Source organism: Lissotriton vulgaris, chromosome 7, assembly GCF_964263255.1.
Source record: "Lissotriton vulgaris chromosome 7, aLisVul1.2, whole genome shotgun sequence".
In the NCBI taxonomy this organism is placed as follows: domain Eukaryota; kingdom Metazoa; phylum Chordata; class Amphibia; order Caudata; family Salamandridae; genus Lissotriton; species Lissotriton vulgaris.
In genome coordinates, this window is record NC_141695.1 from 143,213,033 (window position 1) to 143,240,649 (window position 27,617).

A 27,617-nucleotide genomic window follows, 5' to 3' on the forward strand; every position below is an offset into this window, starting at 1 on the left:
TTCAGTGGTGTTCCTCCCTTGTTTTTAAATATATTAGGATCACCATGGGAAAGACTAATAAGAGCACTGCCCTACGCCCTATGACAAGGCAGTTAGCAGCCTCCACTCAATCACTACCCACACGTACAGCCATAGATAAAATGCTGCAAAACACAATAGGTGTCGTTTCAACGGCCATAGAGAACACTGAGAGGCGCCTTTCCCTCACTCCGGTCATTGTTACCTCACACTCACAAGGGGATTTGTCTGAACTTACAGTTAACCCTTTTGAACACATATCACTTTTTACGTCTTTTGCAGAGTTGCCCTGCGCACAGCAGGTCGCGGAAGTGATTGATCCAATAGTTGCCCCGCTGCCAGACCCAACACTAGGAGGTGGGAAGGCCACCCGAGAGAGCCAGATACGCAGGTAAAAGAAACTTGTACGTAAACAAGCTTATAAATCTGCCTCCTCTTCGGCAGCTTTGCAGTTGGACCCTGGACCCAACCCACCTCTCTCTGGGCCACCACTATGGACTACTCATTTGTTAATTGACCTTCAGGCCCACTTGGAACAGCTCATTACCGCACATTTTAAAACACTGTCCTCCAGGATAGATAGGTTAGTGACACTTATAATAGCAAAGGTGTGGGGAAAGTACAGGCTCCTAGTGTATTGGGGAATTTGGATGCAAGAGCAGGCTCTGGCCCCAGTACGGCCACTGTTTCAGATGCTAGGCGGGGTAACAGCATCTTCCCAGCCAACTCTTCAAATCCTCCAGTACATGTAGTAGCAAACAAATCCACTAAACCACCTGCCAACAATGGACCACCATGGCCCACTAATGTGCTTCCCGCTGCACCAGGCAGGTCGATAGGTGATCCTCCTCCACCCCTGGTACACCATGGGCAGCAGCATGAAATCTCTAGCAGACATAAATCTCCCTCCTCTCCCAAACTCCAAGAAACTAGTCAATTAAAGCCCCCTCATAACCCTCAGCTTCCGCCAGAGACAGCACCCTAAGTGGTGGGGCTCACAGGCGTTCCACCTCTTGATAGCAATCGTGGGAAATCCTATCCTGCGTTGAAAAATAGGGTCATTTTTTGGCTAAATAGGCACAGACCCCTGTTGGGACAGGGTCAGAGGGAGATCATGTTTGCACACATGGTTAAATGGCTGGGTACTAGACCTAAAGATATTGAGGGGGATTGCATTATTGTTAACTTTAGGGACCCCGCAGTTGTCAAGCAAATATTGGGGAGAGGTGGCCCAGTCTTTCCCGGTACAATTGACACTTGTCACTTGGGTTATTTCTACTGTTTGAACCGGGTACACGCCATGAGAGAACAACCCTTTCACCCTTTGTTAACCGTGTCCCAGAGTTTAACATCCCAGTGGCTAACCGCTTTGGGGCTTTGAGCAGTGTGGATTGACTGTCGTTATCTTTGGGTGCTTCCTCATTGACCCAAAGCCTTGAGGTGAGTCAGGAGGTGGAAGGCACCTGTAAGTTGGTAGAGTCCCTGCCACAAACCCCTAGTCTAACTATGCATTGCCTACCAGATAATAACTTTGTATCCAAGGTTGAAGCACAGGCGCTGGACTCCCCCCCGTGTAACACCTATCGCCCTTGGGCAAGCGCATCTTACCGTAGCACCCCTCGAGATAGCGTCCGCCCGCTCCACGATGATCGGGTCCTGGAACGTGGCTGGGCTGGGGCTTAAGCTACAAAACCCAGAGCGGGGGGAGCTGGTGGATGGCTTTGACCTTTGTCTTTTTCAAGAGACCTGGCTCTTGTCTGCACCTGTGAGGGTAGGTTTTGCTTCATACCATAGAGTGGCATTCCAGGGCCCTAGAGGAAGACCCTCGGGAGGGCTCTGTACGTGGTGGGCCGCTCACCTGGGGTGCGTATAAACGTAATTGATACCAATTGTCCAGACAGTCTATGTATAACACTCACATTTAATGAGGGATTGGGTCTGGCGGTGATTAATATTTACTTACGCCCCGCCCCAATTCAGAAGGGCCTTTTCACCCTGGAGGCCCTGGAGGCGCTCCGTTCTACCTTCCCTTATTCCTACAATAAAATTATTGGGGCAGATTTTAATTGCCACTTTGAGCCACTTAATAGGATTCCCTCTATTACGACAGAAGAGGACGAGTCTTGTTCTATTCTGGAGTGTTCCATGTATGCCGCAAAGCGCTTGACGCCGCTGGCACTCGCTATTAATAAGCTGGCCATCACTTTTTCTTTAAGGGCCTGTAATGGCAGACTCCCCCCAGATGCACCACGTGCTCTCACCTTTAAGAGGCTAGGGAAATGCACAACAATTGACTACATCCTTGTAAATGTGGATTTTTGGGCACGACTTAAAGCGTTTGTTGTAATACCAAGGGTTGATAGTGACCACAATTTATTATCACTTGAACTAGTCAACCCTTTGGGGAAGCACTCGACACAGGATCGAGTGGGGACCCTATCCGCTCTAGACCTGCTCCAGGCATCGGGAGGCAGGCGAGTCAGGTGGGAGAAGGTGGCCCAAGCCCCAGACATGCTAGCAGAGATTTATAACCTTGTAGCTGGCGCACTTGCAGAGGTTAGCGATTTGTGGAACAGCAACCATGAGTCCTTACACTCTTCGGCCCTGCAGGCTACCCATATCTTGTTATTTAATTCTTTGCCCAATTTTTTTGTAAACCCCAATCGTGGTAGGGTGAGGGCACCCAAGCAAGAGCACTGGTTCAACCAAAGTTGTAGGGAGGCCAAAACTACCTTGATAAAGGAGGTGAAATGGGACTCTCAGTTGTCCATCAGAAATTCTCAGCTATCCTACAAAAGTCTCATCTGTGCAGCCAAGTCTGAGTGGGAGGCCGAGAGATGGGAAAAAATTAGAGAAGCTCTTGATGCCCGCGAGTTCAAGACATTTTGGAACCTGGTTCGCGGAGGCTCGGCCACAGGGGTGTCCGCTATTATCCCTAATCTTAGTGAAGAGGTGTGGCTTGTCCACTTCAAGCCCCTCTATTCACTAGACTCCGAGGAGACCTCGGCTGTTTTATTTGAAGCCGCTGACTCAGCCCCCGCAAGGGGAAGGTACTACGATGGCTAACCTATAGCGATCCTAGATATTAAGGCGGCCATTAGGAGCTTGGCCCCGGGTCTCAAAAAGATTCCTGGGGATCTGTACCAAACCGAGGAAAGGGTGTGGGCACCTTATATCTGTACATTCTTTAATGCCATCATGCAGGGTTTGGACATTCCCCCGACTTGTTTGTGAGCAGCAATTATACCTATTCATAAGAAAGCTTCTCCCCTGGACCCGGCCAACTACCGCACCATAAGTTTGATCGACGTCCTCCAGAATCTCTTTGCCAGGGTCCTCCTAACTAGGTTGCAGAGTTGAATGGACGACCACCACATCCTAACCTCCCTGCAGACAGGATTCCGGGCGGGGGTTTCTACGATCGATCAGCTGTTCAGGTTACAGCTGGTATACTGGAGGACTGTTATTTTTGGGGGCGGATAGCCTGTATTTGATATTCGTGGACCTTCGGTCCGCTTTTGACCTGGTCCAGAGGGACAAGTTCTGGGTTATCCTAAATGAGATGGGTGCCCCGGCTTATCTGTGTGAGCTATTTAAGCATTTGCACCAGGGCACGTACGCTAGGGTGAGGTTTGGGAGGTGAGGGGTTCTGTCATCCCCATTCCCAGTGGAAAGGGAAGTGAGGCATGGGTGCGTTTAGCCCCCACGCTTTTTTCCCTATTCCTCAACGGTCTTATTGTCCACCTACTGGGAGTGAATAACCTGGACTCCCCTACACAAGCTGGTAGGAAAATCCCGGCCTTAATGTTCGCCGATGATACCCTCCTACTGTCTAAATCATCGGGGGGTATTCAGCGCACTTTAGAGGCATTTTCCAGCTTCTGTAAACTAAGGAACCTGGAAATTAACTTCTCTAAAACGAAGTACAGGTGTACAACTTGAATCACCCGAATTTCCCCTATCCGCACTTGGACGAAATAGCTCTCGATCGAGTATCCACTTTTGAGTACCTGGGGGTCACCTTAAATGACAGAATGGAATGGGGCTCGCAGATCGCTAAAGCTAATTTGAAGCTTGCTCAGTCCTTGGGTGGCATCCTAAAAGTTCTCAATGAATCTTCCCTCAAACTGATGGGACCGCCTATAGAAATTTACAAGGCTCAAGCTAGAGGTGGCGCGCTTTACGGTGCGGAACTATGGGGACAAGCAAGCGTGGCTCCTCTATCCCTCACAGAGAATAGTTTCATGAGGCGCCTTTTGGGACTCCCTCGGAGTACCCCACTTGGCCCCCTAAGGCTGGACATAGGCCTGGTCCCAATCCAGGAGGTCGTCTCGAATCGTCCACTGCTATACTGGAGACGGCTTTGGGCTACCCCGGAACTTGAGAGTTATAGGGAGGACCTGCGGGACTTGCTAGCCAGAAGGGGCGCGAGGAGGATCCCATGGTTAAAGTACATTCAGCACCTCTCTCAGTCTATGGGTAGAGGGGACCTTTGGTCCTCCCCGGAGGAGGCTTGCGCCGTGCTACCCAGAAAAACCTTGAGTTTGGCGCTGAAAGAGCATGGCAGGGCACTCCTATTATCTAACTCTTCTTTGGGCAGGCTCACTAACACCTTCTTAGAGACCAGGGTCCACCATAATTTTGAGACATTCCTGGACCACATACAGCCCCTCCTGGCCAAGAAATTATATGTCCAGTTCAGGCACGGCTCACTCCCCCTTAGGGAAGCCACTGATAAGTGGTTAAAAGTTCCAGTCCCTGTGAGCACTTGCCCAGGATGCGAGGGTAGCAGGGAGACAGATCTACACGTTCTGCTCTTTTGCCCCTCCTATTCCAGGGCAAGGGCTAAATGGTTAATTCAATTCTGCAAGTCCAGTGGTATAAGGCACTATAGAGAGGCTTTTAGAATTCTTAAAACCGATACGACCTTTGTGGCTGTATATGCAACTTCAAAATGTCTTTTGTCCATGTGGTTCACAAGGCGTGCAGTACTAAAGGTAAACAAAAAAACATAACATGGGAGGTCCCCCCTCATTTTAAACCTCCTAAGAGGTTCAGTAGGAAACCCTTGTTCTTCTGTTGGATACCTACGCATATATATTTTTTTTTGCTGCCTGGATTTTACAAGCACGTTGTCCTTTGTGGTCCTTTTAGCGTTTTTTGATATTTATATTTACATAGTATTGCTGTTTGAGAATGTTCTAACTATGTCTTTTTTATGGCTTTTAACCGATAATAAAAAGCTTTTGACTGACTGACTGGCCTTGTCTAAGCCCAGGTATAACACATTGCCATACTCCAGTTTGTATCCAGTTAAGGCCTGGTTCTCAGTCCTTTGATCTGGAGTGGGGATTGTTAGAAATGGGATTTCTGGTTGGCTAAGGCTTGCGCCAAAGCCAGGCAGAAACCACCACTCTAGTCAGGGCAAAGGAGTTACAAGCCAAAGATAACCCCTATTCACCCTCTTGGTAGGTTGACACGAGCAGTCAGGCTTATCCCGGAGGCAATGGGTAAAGCTTTTGCGCACACACATAGCAACAACATCCCAGGCACACCACAAAAGGAACTCCACACAAGGGTATATAAAAATAGCCTTTGTATTCTCATAACAAATCAGATAGTAATCACACAATATACATTGTGCCAACTGGCACGGGCAATATTCACAAGGGATTATTTACACAGGACAGGGCCACGTGGGCCACTGTCAGAACAAGTAAAAATAGATCATAAACAAACAACCAGTAACCACTGCTAATCACTGTATTCCACCTCAACCTGTAGCATAAACCACATTATGCACAGTCACATCAGGCGCGAATTACATCCTGCGCCAACCTCACCAGCATAAACACATTATGCAATCTCTCACTAGTCTAAACACATTAGACCCTACCTCCTAGGTATAACTCACATTAGGGGCGTAAATCACAGAGTGAAACATAATCTCACTAGCATAACCACATGGAATGCAAGATAACCTCATAATCATAAACCACAGTTTAGAGGTATCAGATACAGGGTGCGCAAAACATACTATACACAATACATTTCCTAGCACTACAGCACTACATCGCTCAAATGCCCTATGTCCAGAATGTCAGGGCGCGCTGCTAAGGCAGCCCACTACTTGCAGGGAAGCTGAGAACACTCACTGGAGGCCTAAACGCTGCAGCTGGCACTAAGTGCTGCGCAGCTGTGGAGGCCATGGTAGGGGGAAGGAGTGCGTCTCACTCCTGCGTTCACAACCACCGGTTCCCTGAAAGAAAGAACCTAAACGGTGCAGCTGCCCACTATTTGCTGGGCAGATGGAGATCAGTAAAACTGCGGCATGGCCTCTCACTGGCCCTAGGAACAAAAATGCCACATGTGGGAGCCTTCTAGGCTCTGAGATCAACTGTCCCCGGGGAGCACACTGGTTCCATTAATACTGAGGCCCCTTGAAGGGCAAAAAGGCATGGGCCCCTCAGGGCCCAGGGCACAGGTAAACAATGATGGGAGCCCCAAGGGCTCGAGGAATCATTAGGCCAGTGGGGGAGCCATCTGGCTCTTAAAATAAACATGCCCATCGTTAGAGCCCGCAGGCTCTACAATTAACTTTGCCCCCCAGGGAGAATACTGGCTCCTAAAACAACGAGCGTGGGCCCCTCTGGGCACAAGAAAACGGGTATGGCCCGACATTGGAGCCCTCTGGCTCGGGAAATCATTAAGAAAACGTTGGGATGGCCCACTGCCATCCGGGGCCGCCCTAAATGAACCCTTGCCACTGTGCCTCAGTCAGGCACCGCAACACACACCCGGAGCTCCCCCCAGCCCTTCAACACTCATCAGGCTGGTGTGTGGGTGGGGACTCCTCTGGTCTCCTCCTCGCTGGGAACACCACGCTGCTCTTGTGGCGCAGGGCTTCCCTGTCCCTCCTTGGAGCCCCACGCTGCCATCGGCGGCCGCTGCCGCCTCTTTATTTCACCCGGGCCACCTCGTGGGACCCAGGACTTCTCAATGGAGCCGGCGAGGCTCCAGGGCAGCTCTAGGGCAGCAAGCGGGACTTCCTTTCTTCAAGCGGAAGTCCCGCCCACTCAGGCATCGGCTGCCTGACTTCCACCCAAGCTGCCCGGGCCGCGGCGGTGATCGTTCTTTGGCACAAAATAAGGGGTAGGCTCCCTAGTGGCGAAATATAAAACGGGGTGGGCACCCGTAATCAGAAATATAAATGCGGGCATAATGCAGGGTAGGCACCCGCACTGGGACCAAAAGGGGCAAGAGCGCTTCCCTCTGGGAAAACGACAGTGATATGCCCATAAATTAAAATAAAGCGCTCTCGAGGCACTGGGGAGCACAACAACCCCAAGGGCCCCAGAAATTGCCCCTAAAGGCAAAGGGTCTCAGCAACAAGCAGGGAAACACAGGCAAAGGTTTCCAGGGAAAGTCCTTTAGGCATCCAGGGGCTGGACAGGGCCCGGGGAGGCAAGCCTTCCCCTGGGCCCCAGCAGCAGCACACCCCTGGTAGATTTGAGTCAAGGAACAAGAACAAAATCATGGGGTCACAGCCCCTCTTTTATACACATCATCCCTTTCTTTCCAAAGGTGCAGGCAAGGGGCGAACCAGACGCAACTGGTCTTGAGCACTTTGTTTTGCTCAGCCCCTCTGCCTATTCACAGGGTAGGTCAGGGAGATCAGACACACCACAGGGGGTGGTGCCATCATTGTGGAGGGAAGGCCCAGCCAGCCAGCTCCAGCCAACCACAAGCCAGACAGTCAATTCACATTCACTGCACAGACATGCCAACTTCTAGAAGTGGCACTTCCACACTAGACACATTAAATCTGTGCACATTATCGCGCAGCATTTAATCTCACGAGTTCACACATACCAGAGTTGCCCCTGCACTCCCCACACATCAGTCCTATGGGAGGGAAGGCCACTCTCACCACTCATACACGGAGAGCGCACACACTTTACACTGGACCACAATGAAAAAGTGCGCAGAGGCCTAAAATCACCATCACCAGGTTACAGAAACAGGCTAGGAAAATGCAAAAAGTTTCGGGGTGAACCTGCCAAAAGGGCCAAGTCCAACAGGGATATTCCAAATTATCTTTCCTAGCCACTTAAACAAAGCAAGTTGCAGTCACCTTGCTCACCTGAGGTTTCATGCAAAGTGTGTCATCCAGCAGGAATCCCAAGTTTTTGATCTTCCGAGATGGAGTTGGCAGACCCCAAGAGAGCTCGGCCAATGATGTGGGCCCCAGAGAGAGGAGTGCCTGCCCAGAATTATGATCTTCATTTTATCCCCATTGAGCTTGAACAAATTTGTATTCATCCATGAGATGCGACTCAAGCTCAAGTTCAGATTAAGTACAGAGGGTACATGATTATGTGCAGATGACAATGTAAAGATGATCTGTGTGTCATCTACATAAGAAAATAAGGTCAAGCCACAAGTCATCACTACATCTGGCAGAGGTTGGACATAGATGTTGAACAACAGGGGACTCCAGAGGATAAGGTTTGCGATTCAGACCTGGTAGCAGATTAAAACTCTAGGAATGTACGATCTTTTAAGAACGATACAAGCCACGCCAGTGCTGAGCATTCCAGACCTTGGCACAATAATCTGTCTGTCAGGATGGAGTGATACACGGTGTCAAAGTAGCGCCAAGATCTAATAGAATAAGCGTGTCTGTTCATCCCTCATCAATTTGTCTCAAGTGCTCATTTGCGACTAGAATGATGGACTCTGTGTTGTGTTTGGATCTAAAGCCCTATTGGGAGGGGTGCGAAAATTTCTGGGCTACCACAAATGATGTAAGCTGAGCATTAAAGTGTTTCTCCAAAGTTTTGGAAAACATAGGTAACAGGAAAAGAAGGGAAAAAATTCGACAGAATGGTCAGATCCAATTTAGCTTTTTTCATAAGCGGTAAAACTATTGCGTGTTTCCACCTCAAAAGGATATATCCCTCAGGTAAGGAGGAATTGAGAAGAACCATTATTATTAGTAACAAAGTGGCATCTGGTAACCAAAGCTTGCTGGGCGGCAAAGGATCAAGCGGGTATCCTGTTTTGATAGACTTTAGAATGCCCCTAAAGATCGCCATATCTAAAAAAGATCATGTCAGTATTGTAGAAGTGAATGCAGGACTAGCCAGAATATCATTATAAGGTCTTGCCTATGCAGCGTGCATGTGCTACATAGGAAAAAGACCTTAGGCCATCAATTCCCTTTTTCAGGCAAAAACGTGCATGCGTTGCATCGCTTTGAATGGCAACGTTTGACGATTCCCTTGCGGGAGCGAGCTGCGCCATCTGGTAGCAATTATCGTGCTCGTTCCTGCTAGGGAAATGCTGCGCGTCCCTGCTCTCGGCCGCACTCCCCCCACTTGTGAGCGCGAGGCGCGCGCGCTTGATCTTATAATTAGGGAACCCTGTGCTGAAATGCAGCTCTGCTTGCCCTGTGCCTCTGCTCTGACAGGACGGACCTATGGCACCCAAGGGCTGTCTCGAGCTGTTTGCTGACAGGTGATATGTTCGCATGGCCGCATTCTCCTAGCCATCCTACAAAACAGAATGGGTTTCTCGGATCTGGTGCTCCGCTGGTTCTCATCCTTCCTTCTCCACAGATCTCACAGATTCAAGTCAAATCACTCTTTCTCTCAGCCCTCCCCAGTACTCATGGGAGTCCCCCAATGGACCTGCCCTTTCTTCTATCCTCTTCAACGAGCACATCTCCCCAGTTCTGAAATCTCTCAATTGGCTACCCTTTGAAGCACGAATCCAGCTAAAGATTGCAATCCTGACGCACAAAGCCCTGCACTTCAATACTCCCTCTTATCTAGCGCAAAAACGTGAATTATCCTGTGGGGAGAGGGCTTCCAGAAGTGCCTCTACTCTCCTCCTGAAACCTATCATCCTTAGTAAAAAGAGAACTTGTCACCGAGCCTTCTCTGGTGCGGCCCTAAAATATGAAACTCTCTTCCTCCGGATGTACGCAGACTCGCCTCGACGATGGCTTTCAAACTGGAAGCCAAGAGATTCTTAATGAGCAAATTCCTACCATAAGGGGCTGTGATACTCATAAGGTGGCTAACTCTTGGTTCTTAGCTCCATAGCACAACTAACAATTACGACGGCCCATATCGTCTGCTTAATGTTGGCCCCTCTATGTGTTTAGTGCGATTATCAAGGACCCCCTGAACAGTAAATCGTTAAATTCCTAGGACAGGGAAAAATTAAATGAAGTAAACAACAATTCCTAGTCAATCATCAATAATTGTCAACACAAACAGATACATAAGGGAGAGCAACTAAATGAAACCAAGAATGATGATTTTATAAAAAAGCATTCATTTTAATAATATTATAAAAACAATTCAATTAAAAATTGTGTAACAACACAATACAAAATATAAATCAAACAAACATGCAATGTATCATTGGTCAAGGATCAAAACAGAAAATGCATATATAAAAAAACCCATATATAAAAACTAGTGGCAAAAGTGTATAACCCTCTATGTGTACCAATGTTTACGGTTTATCATTGTGTTTTTTTTGTTGTTTTTTTTTCTCACAATTGCTGTGTATATTTTATTTTGTCCACTCCACCAACTTATTGTAAAGTGCTCTGATATCCTTCGGGATCTTGTTCGCGCTATATAAAACTTTATAAATAAAATAAATTAATAAAATAAATATATCCCCTTAGATTGATGTCTGCTTGGTCCATACCACAACGGGACAAGTAAACCTACAAACCCACAATGCAATTTGCGGTTGGCTAAAAAGCGTGTCTGGCTGGAAGCCTTACTCAAAATGACGCATTTACGTGCAGGCTAGTTTTTGTTTTGTTTTTTTAACAGATTTTATGTGTCACATGTCACATATATCGCATAGCTCCGTAACCTGGAGACTGCAGCATACATCAATGAAATCACAATAATGCCGTAGACTTTTTTTATAACAAACAACAACCCCCCCGCCCACCACCCCCGATTGCGTATATGCCATTCCAGCTATAGGATTGTATGACCAATGTAGCACACTGAGTCCGTCCAGCACCCCACAGATCACTATCTTCATCTCAATTCAAATATGTACAATATGTACAATGGATCTTTCTTATGGCATTGAGTCAAGCTCCAATTCCCAATAGTCCGCCCAACTTTTCCAAATTTTAAAATGCTTACGGGGGCATCCCCTGGCAACAAAGATTGGCAGCTCTAGCCCCATACAGAAGTCCACCCCAGATCTCCATGCCGCCAGCGGTGGAGCTCGAGTCGCCTTCCAAGCCCTGGCTATATCCCTCTTCGCCAGCATAAGACCCAGCAGTAACAGGTGGCGCTTATATCTATTGCCCCCAATATTCTCCAGCACATGCAGCAATGCTAGTCTCGGCGTGTATGGAAGCTCCCAAGCCAACACTTCCGACAAACAGGAGAACACCCCCTTCCAAAATCTATTTAATGCAGGACAATCCCAAACTGTGCGTAGAAGTGTGCCCTCATGCAGCTCACATCGGAGACACTTGGGGGAGCCTATCATTCCCGCCCTCGATAATCTCATTCTGGTATAATACTCGCGGTGCAGGTATTTAAATTGTATTAACCGAAGGCGTGTGGATATGGCGGCTCCACGCGGGCTCGCCAGAGCCTCTGCCCAGTCTTCCTTCTCAAGGTGTGGTACTGAAAATTCTGGACCCGTGTCATAAACATCGTCGCACCATGACGATTTTGGTATCGGCAAACCGGTAATGATTTGAATATTAGGCACAAGCATTTCCGTCATGATCGAGTGACGAAATCACCCAGAAATCGGCATTTCCATTCCGGACCCTCGGGTTCCATTTTGTGAGCGGCATCCATTTTGTGATTGCCCTCACATAGCCAAATGACTAGAAGCCAAAACCGAGTCCGAAGGACACGTACACCTTTGCTAACTCCTCTATGACCTGGGCAAGCTGACTCCACTGCCCGAAGCCAAACCTGTTCGGCCAGGTCCTCTCCCAGCAGCCGAGCTAGATTCGTATCAAGGCACAACAGATCATAAACCTTTCATCGCACACAAACCATGCCTAATCTTACACACACCTGCCCCTGTTTCTTGCTTTATGACTTGCTTTACGAGGAGTGAGGTAATATGAATTTTTGGTCAATTGTGTCCCCTATCGTAGACCCCAACGGCTCCATGTACCTGCTTCTTGTACATGTAAGTTCCCTCCACAACCAGCTATGAAGACGCAAATACATTTGCGTCCAACGTTAACATGTCCTCTTTCAGATCCACCATGAATGGGTCCGATATTCAGTTCCTAAGTATGCCTTGCCAACGTCTTTACATGGTGCACTTTCCCGTTTCTCTGGCCCTGGCGAGTTGGGCCTTGTTTTCTGCCATTCAAGCTTTCTCCTGCCTTCTGCCTCTGGAAGCTGCAGCCTGAACCTGCATCTGTATCCATGACCTTTCACTCACTCCCTGCGCGGCCCGCGGTGCCTGGCTCAGCCTGCCGGCCTGCCAAGACTGTATTCAGCCTTCAAGTTATCTGTTCCGCTCCTCGAAAAATACATTCCTGTCTAGTAGTTTAGGTAAACATCCTTCCCAGCTGCAGAGCAAAGGGCCCGGCCTTTCTGTCTCCATGCAAGTAATTCATAGCTTCCGTTACCATGGTAGGCCCATGGCCCCCTGCTTTACACGTAGACACGCAGTTGCATATACATGCACTAGCCGTCAGTATAGAATAGCCTCTGCCCAAGAGACCTTTCCTTCTAGATAATACAGTTCCTCAAACACAAGATATTAGATATGATTTGGGATTAGGTTGTTCTGACACTCCAGACTTCTGTCTCCACATGTAGGACTAAATGTCAAGTCCCCTTCACCCTCCAGTTCCACGTCAATCATACGTCATGCTGCTGCGCGCGCATCTCTGCCACATGTTCTTGCTGACTCTGCAGGATCCTTCTAGGGATCCACCCACTTATGACACCTCTATGTGACGTTTATAGCACACACCTCCGTGTACGCCCTAGTGCACGCCTCCTGTTACGTATTTCTGCTCTTATCTCGTTTCTCTCAGCTGTTACGCCTTCTGCATTCAATGTTACTGTATGAAATGACTATATATACGAATTCATGTTAATAAATCATTGTACATGTCCATTGCAATTCCCACCCTGAACCCTCGTGGCGATGGGTCATGCTACCATTGGTTCGAACCAATTCCTTTTTAAGGAATAAAACCCCACTTTAAACCTCAGATACCACGGATTCTGCCTCTTCATTTTGACTGAGTTATTCTTATTGAACTTTACCGCATAAATTCCGTATAGGTAATTAAAATTTACCACATAATTTGGCGCCCGAATAGGGACCCCTACCCCACCTCACGCGCCGGCGGTGCGTTGCAGGCCCTGTCCCCTGCCACAGCGCTGATGGACAACTACGCGTACCCGCAGGATTTCCTGTATCTCCCTCAGGCCAACGGAGGTGACTGAGGCTGCGATCGACACCCAGACGAGGCGGTGAGGAGTGCGGAGGATCCCGACCAGAGCCTAGCTGAGAGAGCAAAGTCCGAGGTATCCGGAGGCCCACCAGTTCCGAAGTTCCGAAGTGCTTACGTCACGAGTCGAGTCCAGTCGAGTCCAGTCCAGTGTCGAGTTTCTTAGGCCTTCTGTTCCGTGCTTCCCGGCCAGTACCGTTGCTGGGGACGCATCTAGACGAGCGCATTAATTTGTGCCGGTCAAGACGGGTTTGGGTACGCAGACCCGGTCTGCACTGTTTTAGCGGTGTATCTGTACTGTTTAGCAGTATATCCAGTATGCAATTAACTAGTTTTATTCTAATTATTATTGTTCGTTCTGAAATGTTCTAGTATGTTTTAATGTCGTGGTATGAGTGATTGTTCGATCTGCATTATTGTGTGTACTGTATTAGTTGTGTCAAAATTCGAGTAAGTATCAAGCCCAGAGTAGCACGACTTAAACATGCCGCTGTTCTCCAAACTAAGACAGATAGGAACTAGAAAAGGGATTCTAGAAGAAGCAGTGCCCGTTCCGCCTAGGGACACTCCAGGGCATTTTATGTACCACAAACACGGCCTAGATGCTGTAATATATCTCGATTTGTGGGTAGACTATACTAAAGATTTAGCAGAGAATCAGAGATGGCCCGCTGCTGGGACATGGGATGCCGAGTGCATCATGAGAGTAGAGGAAGCATTATGGAAAAAGAAAGCCAGACAGTCACAGAAAGACGCCATTGAACTATGGCGTAAAGAATCGCACAGACGCACAGAGAAAGCACTCAGAAAAGCAGAGAAACATAAAGAAGATTCAGACAAAGTTCAAGAAAACGTATTAGTTGAGGAGGGGATACGAGTAAAAACAGAACAAGTAGACCGACAACGAAACACTCTTATGAATGGTATGTATCCATTGCTGACCGAGGGTTTACCTAAGGCCACTCCGGAAATACCGAAGGATCTGCCCCCTCCCTTGCTCCCGACTAAAGTACATCACAAAACCACAAAGGACATATTCCTTTCTTCCTATCTAGATGACGTAGCTCCCGCATATACAAATCCACATGCTCAACCACTACCCGCTGATGGTACTCCACCCCGAAATCAACGAACTCCTTCTCCCGTTCTACCCCCTGCACCGGTTCCCCCGACCCTTCCTGCACCTATTCTTCCGATCACTAACCCATTCAATCCTTTTGGTCCTGGCACCTCGGGAGGTGCGACAGGTTTTCAAACACCGCCACCAGCACTCCGATTGACTTATAGGGATCTAGCGCAACAACGTACACCTAAATCAGCCGATTATGACATACTTAAAGAACGTCTCTCGGACTGTAGATACGATCCCGTACCCGGTAAAAATGACGACAGATTGATGCTCGCATCAGTACGACTAAGACGGGTTACCAACTTTTTACTGTTACTACCAGGAATGGTTGATCATCTAGATAGAATATATCATTTTGTTCAAACAGGGGAAGGCCCTGAAAGTATTGGCCAGGCCATGGCTCACCAGAAAGTTGACACTCAAGCCAAGATATTACGGTTTTTCATAAACTGCCTAATAAGAGAACAAGATAGGCCGGGTGTAGACCCGGAAGAAATGAGAGCACTTAATAGATGGGGTCAGAATATAGCAGACGGGAACCATGATAAACAGAGTAGTATAAAAAACATGTACCAAAGAATCAGAAGCGCAGTAATAAAAATACATGAAAAAAGACAGTCAGAACCGGAAATGGAATCAGACAAGTTCGAATCCTCAGGGGAGGAGGAGACACTAGAAACGGTAACCGGACAAACACAATTACCAGCTAGAGAAATGATAGCATATGTAGGTAAAGGAAGACCCTATAATAATTCAATGCGTCCGGTACATCCGGAAGGTAAAAGAATCTTTCAAGCTGCCATGTCAAATCCAAAGAACCCCGAACACCTATTTCAGGCCGCTGATAGAATACTTCAGGAACGAATGGGGTACCATGTACTCAATTCCATGGATGAACAAGAACTGGCCAGGTCAGCCGTACAATGGACTGACGATCCTGATAAATATAGTGATGATGGTTTAGTGCAGACCTTTTTAAACCTTTCCCCTGATGAACAGAAATTAGCTGGCATATATATGGTTCAGCATCTCATTACGTTATTCAAAGGCCAACATTCTGATCCAGGTCCCTTACCTGATATATTGATAGAACTACTCTCGCCACAATGGAGAGGTCTAGGTACTGACTTGATTAAAGTAATTCTAGAACATCGACACAGGTATAATACTTTCCTGAATACACGGTTTGTTCCAGCTCCACCCGTAGACAGAAAAATGTATTACATAGACAGACAGAACCCCTTGCGAGAAGTGCATCCAGTCCAGAATGCTGATAATTCTTTTAGACGCGTGTTTGTGTACACGCCCATAACGAAAATGGAACTGTTGGAAATGAAGAAATTAGTGCCCAGTCACGATAAAGACCCAGCAGGTTTCCACCGTGAAATCAAAGACATGTTACTCATGGGGGATTACACCTATCCCGACATTATGAAAATATTGAAAGTATTAATGCCTTCTGGTATTTACGAGAAACTCAAAGAAAAGGATTGGGAGGTAGGAGACCAAAAGATAGATTGGGCTGCATTAGAAGACGAAGAAAAGACTCGTACCCCAGGCCTAGGGCTTGGGGACAAATCAAAAGCATTACCAGGATTGTTAGTGCAAGTATTGCCACGTTTATTAGCAACTAAAAAGGAGGACTGGGATGCAATCTCAGCCTGTAAACAGAAACCCGATGAAGACACTAGTGATTTTTATTCCCGATTTGAGAAATGTTTTGGTATTAATAGTGGCCTGAAAGCAAGTAGTGAGTCATATCCACATCTTTTCGTAACGAAGCTAGTAGAAAATTCCCTGCCCCAAGTTAAGAATCGAGTACAGAAAGTCGAGAGCACATGGCAAGCAAATACACCTTCACAAATGTTACAAATGTTACAGTACCACCAGAATAGAATTAGAGAGGAACACGAACACGAACAGAGACGCATGAAAGACACGAAAATGAAAATGTTAGTTGCTCAGTCAGTTCCAGCTGACGGTCAGAAAAAGGGCACTACACAGTCAAATAATTCACCAGCTCCTGTTAAAGGGACATGCAACTATTGCAAACAGCCAGGTCACTATATAAACGATTGTGCAGTTTTGAAACATAATATACTTACTGGAAAAACTAAAGAGAGACCGCGTCCTCCTAGACAGGATCAGGTCCAGCAACAAGTACCACAGAATATCCAGCCTATGCAAGCCTCACAACAGACAGTACAGACAGTAGCGGTGCCACAACCCCAACCGATTGCTGCAACTCAACATGCATCACAGCAAATGTACCAGTATGCCCAGACTGATTATCCCGACTATCAGCGATACACATGAAACAGCCTAGAGAGGGAAGTTGGCTTGCCTCTCATTGAGGTTCCTGTAGATCAAGAGGGTCCTTATGTACACAGTCAAGTATTAGGGAAAGACAGAAAGTTTTTAATTGATACAGGTGCAAGCCGAACGACAATAAGTCATGACGAAGTCCCAGGGGCACCCCTCTCAGGCTCACAGAATGTTTCCCTTGGTTTTTCAGGAAAGCCTATTATTAATGAAGTATCGCAACCACTTCCCCTTGCAGTAGGTCCATTAACACGTACTACAGATTTACTGCTCACAAAGTCATGTCCAGAAAACTTGTTAGGTATCAAGACTCTGAAAGCTCTAGGAGCTGTTATTTGCTGTTCTCCGGAAGGAGTACCGTTGTTTCTACGTGACTTTAAAGGTCACTATGTGTTGAGAGATATTGACCCCCGATTACAGAATGTACCTGCACATTTATGGGCGCAAGGCCCCACTGATGTAGGTTGTATGCACATTACACCGTATCGAGTCACACTCAAGCCAGATGTTGTTTTACCACGAATTTGACAATACAAGTTACCCCCCGATGCTGTAGTGGCTTTACTAAAAATCATTGAAGAGCTCATTGCACAAGGAGTGGTTGTAGAGACCAACTCGAATTTATGTAATTCCCCTATCATTCCAATTCTTAAACGTACAGATCCCAATGCACCACCGGTTTACCGATTAGTTATTGACTTGCGCGAATTGAATAAATGTATTGTACCACAGTACCCTGTGGTCCCAGATATCTCATCTCTATTGACAGCCATTGACTCTGAAGCAACGTTCTTTACCGTTATTGATCTTAAGAACGCCTTCTTTAGTGTCCCAATCGATCCGGAAAGCCAATACCTTTTCGGATTCTGTTTAAATGGACGAAGCTTCAAATTTGCACACGCACCTCAAGGATTCACAGAAAGCCCCAGCATCTATAGCCAAGCACTGAAAAGACAACTCGACAGTATACACATGCCTGAAAACACTGCCCTACTACAGTATGTCGATGATATGCTGATCACCGCTCGAAGCGAACCTGAATGTGAACTAGCGTCACTGACGGTTTTACATTTCCTGGCTGACAAGGGGCACAAGGTATCCCCTTCGAAGCTGCAATTCTGTGTTCAGCAAGTTGTGTACTTAGGCCACTTGCTGTCCAAATGGGGGAGACAGCTAACGCCCGATCGCATCCAGTTAATTGCAGGTATGTTACCACCCAGGACACAAAAGGAGGTGCGGGCTTTTATAGGCCTCACTTCTTACTGCAGACAATGGATCCCTCAGTATGCATTTCTAGCAAAGCCACTCATTCAGTTAACAACTCAGGAGGCAGCGTCTTCGACTGTCCTCCCTTGGACTCAGGAACATACACAAGCTTTTGACGACTTAAAGAAAGCCTTATGTCAAGCACCAGTTTTAGCAACACCATGCTACAGTAAGCCTTTTACACTTTTTGTCACAGAACGTGAAGGTACTGCATTGTCGGTACTCACGCAGGATCAAGCAGGTTCACACAAACCGTGTGCTTACTTCTCTAGTACATTGGATCCAGTAGCCCAGGCTCTGCCTGCGTGCTTGAAATCAGTTGCAGCAACAGCTCTAGCAATCAGACAAAGTGATTCAATAGTGTTAGGACATCCATTGACAGTGCAAGTTCCACACTCCGTGGAAGTTCTTTTAAATCGAACACAGACTCAACACTTGACTATAGCAAGATTGACAGGTTATGAATTGACATTATTTCAGCCACACATAGAGATTAGACGTTGTAATACATTGAATCCTGCTACACTTTTGCCATTAACTGAAACAGATCCATTGGCACATGATTGCATTGAAGTCATTACTATCACGACGAAACCCAGACAAGACTTGACAGACACTCCATTACCAGATCCAGGCCTGACACTTTATGTGGATGGTTCCTGCATGAGAACAAGTATAGGTGAATTAGTGGCCGCCTACGCAGTCACAACAGAAACTGAAGTCATAGAAACAAATTGTATTGACATTCTTTCAGCACAAGCAGCAGAGCTCATCGCTCTGACACAAGCCTGTATTCAAGCCAAGAACAAGAGAGTTAACATATACACAGATTCCCGTTATGCATTCGGGGTTGTTCATGACTTCGGTGTCCTCTGGCGAGAGAGAGGTTTTTTGACTTCTCACGGTGCCAAAATTCAACACGGTCCCCTCATTCAAACTCTATTAGATGCAATACATCTGCCTACAGCGATATCCATCATGAAGTGTAAGGCACATACAAAAGTCACAGATATTATTTCACAGGGTAACGACCTGGCGGACCGAACCGCAAAACATACAGCTCAGAATCAGATTCACACCACTGACCTGACAAAGGCAATAGTCGCGACACCGACACATTGCATGACAGTCAAGGATCCCGCCCTAGATGTAATTGACATACAGACACATGCTACACCAGATGAAATCAAGAAATGGATTGAACTAGGAGGGACTCAGACAGATCAAGGATGGATGACGAAGGGAAAATCTACATGGTTTCTCCCTGACTCTATGGTTCAAGTTATCATTAATACCGTACACAGTCCAGCACATTTAGGAGAAAAAGCCATGTTAGACAGTATTCAACATCTTTGGTTTAATAAACACTTACGAGCAGCAGCGAAACAGAAAGTGCGTACTTGCATGATTTGTTGTCAGTTCAACCCAGGTAAAGGCGTTCCCGTAGAGCAAGGTGGTTTTCATCCTCCCGATCACCCTTTTGAAGTCCTCCAGATGGATTATATCCAGATGGAACGTTGTCGAGGTTTCAAATATGTCCTCATAGTTGTTTGTGCACTTTCCCGTTGGACAGAAGCATATCCAGTCCCAGATTACACTGCTCCGACCACTGCCAAGCAGCTGGTTCGTGAATTCTTCCCTCGATATGGTTTGCCCCGTGTTGTATACTCAGACAACGGTCAGCCATTCTCGTCCGAGCTTATGAAGCAGGTATCACTCCTGCTAGGCTACCAGTGGAAGTTCCACTGTGTCCGACATCCTGAAGCAGCAGGTCTCGTAGAGAGACACAATCAGACCCTGAAAACTCGTCTTGCGAAAATCTGTAAGGAGAAGGGTGTCGACTGGATCGTAGCTTTGCCAGTCGCCCTTTTTTATATGAGAATGGTCGCACATTCCAGAACAGGGCTATCCCCGTATGAGGTGGTCTTTGGTAGACCACCGAATATGTGGGGGACGCCTTTGCCAAGAAAAATTACCGATGTTGATTGCAATATGTTGACAGATTACCTTGCCTCCTTGATGTCTGCACTACAATCATGTCGTTCACAGGTCGCTGCAGCCTTTCCCGACAACACCGAGGTGAAACCGCATGATGTTGTTCCAGGTGATACCGTCCTTGTAAGAAATTTCGACAGGAAAAGTCCGCTGGAGCCCAGGTGGCAGGCGCCGAAGTTGGTACTTCTCACCACGAGGACTGCAATCAAGGTCGAGGGCCGAAAAGGGTGGCTGCACTCAAGTCACGTGAAGAAATTTTGTGCATTGCCAGAGACTGACTCACCCTCCCCCTCTAAGGACTGTCCAGATTCTAGTGACTCTAAACTTCCCCTGATAGAGAAAACTCCACAGCAGGAGTATAAAGAAAAATTGAGGTCTAGCAAGTCAGACAGTTTAATTGTTTAAGTCCTCCCCTAGGTGAATCGGTTAGACGTGTTTTCTGACATGTATCCCCTAGACCCCAACAGAGAGAGAGATAGACAGAAACAGCTCAAGAAACGTGAATATTGCAAATCTCTCCGCAGCCACTGTATTGTGACTTTATTGATTATGTTTTTTCTGAGCCTTATGATTATTGCTGCAAGTGTGCTTCTACACATATACTATCCTATATTCAAGCGTGAAATTTCTCCCTTCAACGTCACTGCCGAGCATTCTTTTAGTGAACTACCCCCACATGAACTCTCTTACAGACTTGCGCTGCGCAACAATACATTCATTAGTATGTTACATCATTCCCATCAGACCAGCAATGCTACTAATTGTTGGATATGTGGCCGACTCCCTCCCTATCAGAAATACAAAGGAGTTCTGCCTCTTTTTCCGTACCCGTTCACACATAATGGGTCCTGTGGGGCATGGTTTAGTTTGATTAATTCCTTGAATTCAGACTCCGTAGTCTACCAGGGTAACTGGGTATGGGGAAACCTGAATGTCGTTTTGCATAAAGTCTGTTTCCCTGACAAGGAGGGTCTCCCCAAAAGGACAGGAACTGATCTAGAAAATGAAGTATATGGATTAGGTAACTTTACACTTAATCTCATGATTCTCAGTGTTGAATCCGAAACAGTACCAGTCTTGCCCGCCATGTCCGTACTTCCAGTCAAAGGTGAATTATGTGTCAGAAAGAATGGTTCAGTACACCTGGGTCATAGTAGATATACTACTGTGATCGAATTCAGTGATAAGGGCAAGTCTACCTTCAAAGCTTCACGTCATTCCTACTTCATTTGTGGTTATACCGCATATATACGCTTACCTCTAGATTGGGATGGCACCTGTTACATTGCATTCCTTCTGCCACCTGTTTTCCTAGCCCCTCCTGATTATCATAGAAACACCCATCTAGTACATAATAGACCCCAGAGAGATCTCCCGATTGTCGACTACACTGAAACGGCATGGGAGCAGTACACAGATTTCAATAAAGGTTTCTTTCCCTACCTAGGTGCTGTCTTTAATAGTAAACTGATACGAAAATTAACTAGAACCCTTGAAGCTGTAGTGAACGAAACTACTTCTGCCCTAGGTAACTTAACAGAGGAGCAGTCCGCTATGCGGATTGTTGTTCTTCAAAATCGTCTCGTCCTTGACGTCATCCTGGCCGATAGGGGCGGAGCCCGTAAGGTCATCGGGTCTAGCTGCTGTGTTTTCATTCCAGAAAACGCGCCATCAGTATATAGAGCCATAACTCGCCTTCATAAAATTGCAAGTCTGATACACCAGAATCCAGGCACCTGGACTTGGTCCGGTTGGTTCTGGACCACGTTGTCAGCCTGGGGATGGAAAGTCCTATCGTTCCTAGGTATTGGCCTTCTCATAGTATTCAGTTGTTGCCTATGTCTGCAATGTGGGCCAGCGATTTGCGGCTTGTGCGCCACATCATGTATTCCTCATTCAAGTCCTCATTCAAAACGCCATAAGAAGAAAGAAGAGCAAATGATGTTACATGAACAGATTGATAGATTAATGAGGATTGATATATCATGAAGGGTCCGTAGGGGACAAGGAGGGAATGAGGTAATATGAATTTTTGGTCAATTGTGTCCCCTATCGTAGACCCCAACGGCTCCATGTACCTGCTTCTTGTACATGTAAGTTCCCTCCACAACCAGCTATGAAGACGCAAATACATTTGCGTCCAACGTTAACATGTCATCTTTCAGATCCACCATGAATGGGTCCGATATTCAGTACCTAAGTATGCCTTGCCAACGTCTTTACATGGTGTACTTTCACGTTTCTCTGGCCCTGGTGAGTTGGGCCTTGTTTTCTGCCATTCAAGCTTTCTCCTGCCTTCTGCCTCTGGAAGCTGCAGCCTGAACCTGCATCTGTATCCTTGACCTTTCACTCACTCCCTGCGCGGCCCGCGGTGCCTGGCTCAGCCTGCCGGCCTGCCAAGACTGTATTCAGCCTTCAAGTTATCTGTTCCGCTCCTCGAAAAATACATTCCTGTCTAGTAGTTTAGGTAAACATCCTTCCCAGCTGCAGAGCAAAGGGCCCGGCCTTTCTGTCTCCATGCAAGTAATTCATAGCTTCCGTTACCATGGTAGGCCCATGGCCCCCTGCTTTACACGTAGACACGCAGTTGCATATACATGCACTAGCCGTCAGTATAGAATAGCCTCTGCCCAAGAGACCTTTCCTTCTAGATAATACAGTTCCTCAAACACAAGATATTAGATATGATTTGGGATTAGGTTGTTCTGACACTCCAGACTTCTGTCTCCACATGTAGGACTAAATGTAAAGTCCCCTTCACCCTCCAGTTCCACGTCAATCATACGTCATGCTGCTGCGCGCGCATCTCTGCTACATGTTCTTGCTGACTCTGCAGGATCCTTCTAGGGATCCACCCACTTATGACACCTCTATGTGACGTTTCTACCACACACCTCCGTGTACGCCCTAGTGCACGCCTCCTGTTACGTATTTCTGCTCTTATCTCGTTTCTCTCAGCTGTTACGCCTTCTGCATTCAATGTTACTGTATGAAATGACTATATATACGAATTCATGTTAATAAATCATTGTACATGTCCATTGCAATTCCCACCCTGAACCCTCGTGGCGATGGGTCATGCTACCATTGGTTCGAACCAATTCTTTTTTAAGGAATAAAACCCCACTTTAAACCTCAGATACCACGGATTCTGCCTCTTCATTTTGACTGAGTTATTCTTATTGAACTTTACCGCATAAATTCCGTATAGGTAATTAAAATTTACCACAGGAGGAGGTACCCGATTTTATTGGGGGTCCGTCGATATCTGATGAAAATACTGGGTCTTGCCGGGTAATCAATTATGGGCTGGACGAACTAAAATATGTGCTTGTCATCATGACTCTGCTTCTTCTTTGTAGTTAAAATATGTGTATGGTCAACTGTAAAATAAGGAATGTTTGCCTGAAGCTTATTATTTTGTATAAAAGACGAAGGCTGGCTTAGTAATTCTGAGCAGTCTCCTGAGAACATACATGCCGTTGTACTTCTAGGAGCCTTTCTCTGCCTTCATTTGGGATCACTGCAGCAGCGGAGCGGACATTTCGTCTTTTCCGGCCACTTTGCCACGTCTCGCGGCTCCCGCTTCGCGGGCGCCGCTCGCGGCTCTTGTACCTTGCTGTGGGGACTGCCTCTGGGACCCGCCTGGCCGCCTGAGGACCTGTGAACTCTTTTGGGACCATCTGCCCCACTCACACACGGACAGAGGCGGGACTGCGAGGACCAGCTCGCACAGCGGCGCTGATCGGCCACAGCTGGTCCTCTTCCCGCCCCCTCTGGCAGATAAGAGCTTGCCGCGTGTGTGCTAACTGGGAGCCTTTCTCTGCCTTCATTTGGGATCACTGCAGCAGCGGAGCGGACATTTCGTCTTTTCTGGCCACTTTGCCACGTCTCCATAGCACAACTAACAATTACGACGGCCCATATCGTCTGCTTAATGTTGGCCCCTCTATGTGTTTAGTGCGATTATCAAGGACCCCCTGAACAGTAAATCGTTAAATTCCTAGGACAGGGAAAAATTAAATGAAGTAAACAACAATTCCTAGTCAATCATCAATAATTGTCAACACAAACAGATACATAAGGGAGAGCAACTAAATGAAACCAAGAATGATGATTTTATAAAAAAGCATTCATTTTAATAATATTATAAAAACAATTCAATTAAAAATTGTGTAACAACACAATACAAAATATAAATCAAACAAACATGCAATGTATCATCGGTGAAGGATCAAAACAGAAAATGCATATATAAAAAAACCCATATATAAAAACTAGTGGCAAAAGTGTATAACCCTCTATGTGTACCATTGTTTACGGTTTATCATTGTGTTTTTTTTGTTGTTTTTTTTTCCTCACAATTGCTGTGTATATTTTATTTTGTCCACTCCACCAACTTATTGTAAAGTGCTCTGATATCCTTCGGGATCTTGTTCGCGCTATATAAAACTTTATAAATAAAATAAATTAATAAAATAAATATATCCCCTTAGATTGATGTCTGCTTGGTCCATACCACAACGGGACAAGTAAACCTACAAACCCACAATGCAATTTGCGGTTGGCTAAAAAGCGTGTCTGGCTGGAAGCCTTACTCAAAATGACGCATTTACGTGCAGGCTAGTTTTTGTTTTGTTTTTTTAACAGATTTTATGTGTCACATGTCACATATATCGCATAGCTCCGTAACCTGGAGACTGCAGCATACATCAATGAAATCACAATAATGCCGTAGACTTTTTTTATAACAAACAACAACCCCCCCGCCCACCACCCCCGATTGCGTATATGCCATTCCAGCTATAGGATTGTATGACCAATGTAGCACACTGAGTCCGTCCAGCACCCCACAAGTCACTATCTTCATCTCAATTCAAATATGTACAATATGTACAATGGATCTTTCTTATGGCATTGAGTTAAGCTCCAATTCCCAATAGTCCGCCCAACTTTTCCAAATTTTAAAATGCTTACGGGGGCATCCCCTGGCAACAAAGATTGGCAGCTCTAGCCCCATACAGAAGTCCACCCCAGATCTCCATGCCGCCAGCGGTGGAGCTCGAGTCGCCTTCCAAGCCCTGGCTATATCCCTCTTCGCCAGCATAAGACCCAGCAGTAACAGGTGGCGCTTATATCTATTGCCCCCAATATTCTCCAGCACATGCAGCAATGCTAGTCTCGGCGTGTATGGAAGCTCCCAAGCCAACACTTCCGACAAACAGGAGAACACCCCCTTCCAAAATCTATTTAATGCAGGACAATCCCAAACTGTGCGTAGAAGTGTGCCCTCATGCAGCTCACATCGGAGACACTTGGGGGAGCCTATCATTCCCGCCCTCGATAATCTCACTCTGGTATAATACTCGCGGTGCAGGTATTTAAATTGTATTAACCAAAGGCGTGTGGATATGGCGGCTCCACGCGGGCTCGCCAGAGCCTCTGCCCAGTCTTCCTTCTCAAGGTGTGGTACTGAAAATTCTGGACCCGTGTCATAAACATCGTCGCACCATGACGATTTTGGTATCGGCAAACCGGTAATGATTTGAATATTAGGCACAGGCATTTCCGTCATGATCGAGTGACGAAATCACCCAGAAATCTGCATTTCCATTCCGGACCCTCGGGTTCCATTTTGTGAGCGGCATCCATTTTGTGATTGCCCTCACATAGCCAAATGACTAGAAGCCAAAACCGAGTCCGAAGGACACGGACACCTTTGCTAACTCCTCTATGACCTGGGCAAGCTGACTCCACTGCCCGAAGCCAAACCTGTTTGGCCAGGTCCTCTCCCAGCAGCTGAGCTAGATTCGTATCAAGGCACAACAGATCATAAACCTTTCATCGCACACAAACCATGCCTAATCTTACACACACCTGCCCCTGTTTCTTGCTTTATGACTTGCTTTACGAGGAGGAGGTGCCCGATTTTATTGGGGGTCCGTCGATATCTGATGAAAATACTGGGTCTTGCCGGGTAATCAATTATGGGCTGGACGAACTAAAATATGTGCTTGTCATCATGACTCTGCTTCTTCTTTGTAGTTAAAATATGTGTATGGTCAACTGTAAAATAAGGAATGTTTGCCTGAAGCTTATTATTTTGTATAAAAGACGAAGGCTGGCTTAGTAATTCTGAGCAGTCTCCTGAGAACATACATGCCGTTGTACTTCTAGGAGCCTTTCTCTGCCTTCATTTGGGATCACTGCAGCAGCGGAGCGGACATTTCGTCTTTTCCGGCCACTTTGCCACGTCTCGCGGCTCCCGCTTCGCGGGCGCCGCTCGCGGCTCTTGTACCTTGCTGTGGGGACTGGCTCTGGGACTCGCCTGGCCGCCTGAGGACCTGTGAACTCTTTTGGGACCATCTGCCCCACTCACACATGGACAGAGGCGGGACTGCGAGGACCAGCTCGCACAGCGGCGCTGATCGGCCGCAGCTGGTCCTCTTCCCGCCCCCTCTGGCAGATAAGAGCTTGCCGCGTGTGTGCTAACTGGGAGCCTTTCTCTGCCTTCATTTGGGATCACTGCAGCAGCGGAGCGGACATTTCGTCTTTTCCAGCCACTTTGCCACGTCTCGCGGCTCCCGCTTCGCGGGCGCCGCTCGCGGCTCTTGTACCTTGCTGTGGGGACTGCCTCTGGGACCCGCCTGGCCGCCTGAGGACCTGTGAACTCTTTTGGGACCATCTGCCCCACTCACACACGGACAGAGGCGGGACTGCTGATGTAAATAATTAATTTACTCTCTTAATTTCTATGCAGGTAAGTACTTAATCAATAATAACTCAATCGAAATGAAGGAAAACAGAGTCCGTGGTGTAAGAGTTTCTAAGGGTTTTATTCCTCATAAAGGAATCAGGATATCATGTTCTGACCACCACACAGGGTGTCAGAAGGGATAGATGAGCGCGCTGGCGTTTATTGACAATACATAGCTTATATACTTGATTTACATCATAATGTTCAATGTAAGAGGCGTAACAGCTGAGAGAAGACAAGATAACAGTATACACGTGGTGCTAGTACATCATCAAGAGGCGTAAACTAGGCGTAACTAGGCGTGTGTGCTAGAAACGTCACTGATAGGTGACGCAAGTGGGTGGCACCAAGGGGTGGTGCTAACAGAATGTTGCAATGTCAGCAGAAATCGGAAGCTTGGATGCGCGCGCAGCTGCATGACGTGTGATAGACGGGGTGCAGGGGACTTGACATTTACACTGACGGAAAGAGACAGAAGTCTGGCATGTCAGATCAACTTGTGCTTCTATCATATCTGATATCTGATGTTTTAGGAACTAAGCTATCTGGGCAGAAAGGTCTCTAGAGCAGAAGCTATTCTATACTTGCTGTGAGTGCGTGTATAAGCGCCTGAGTGTCTGTATGAGAAGCGTGGGGGC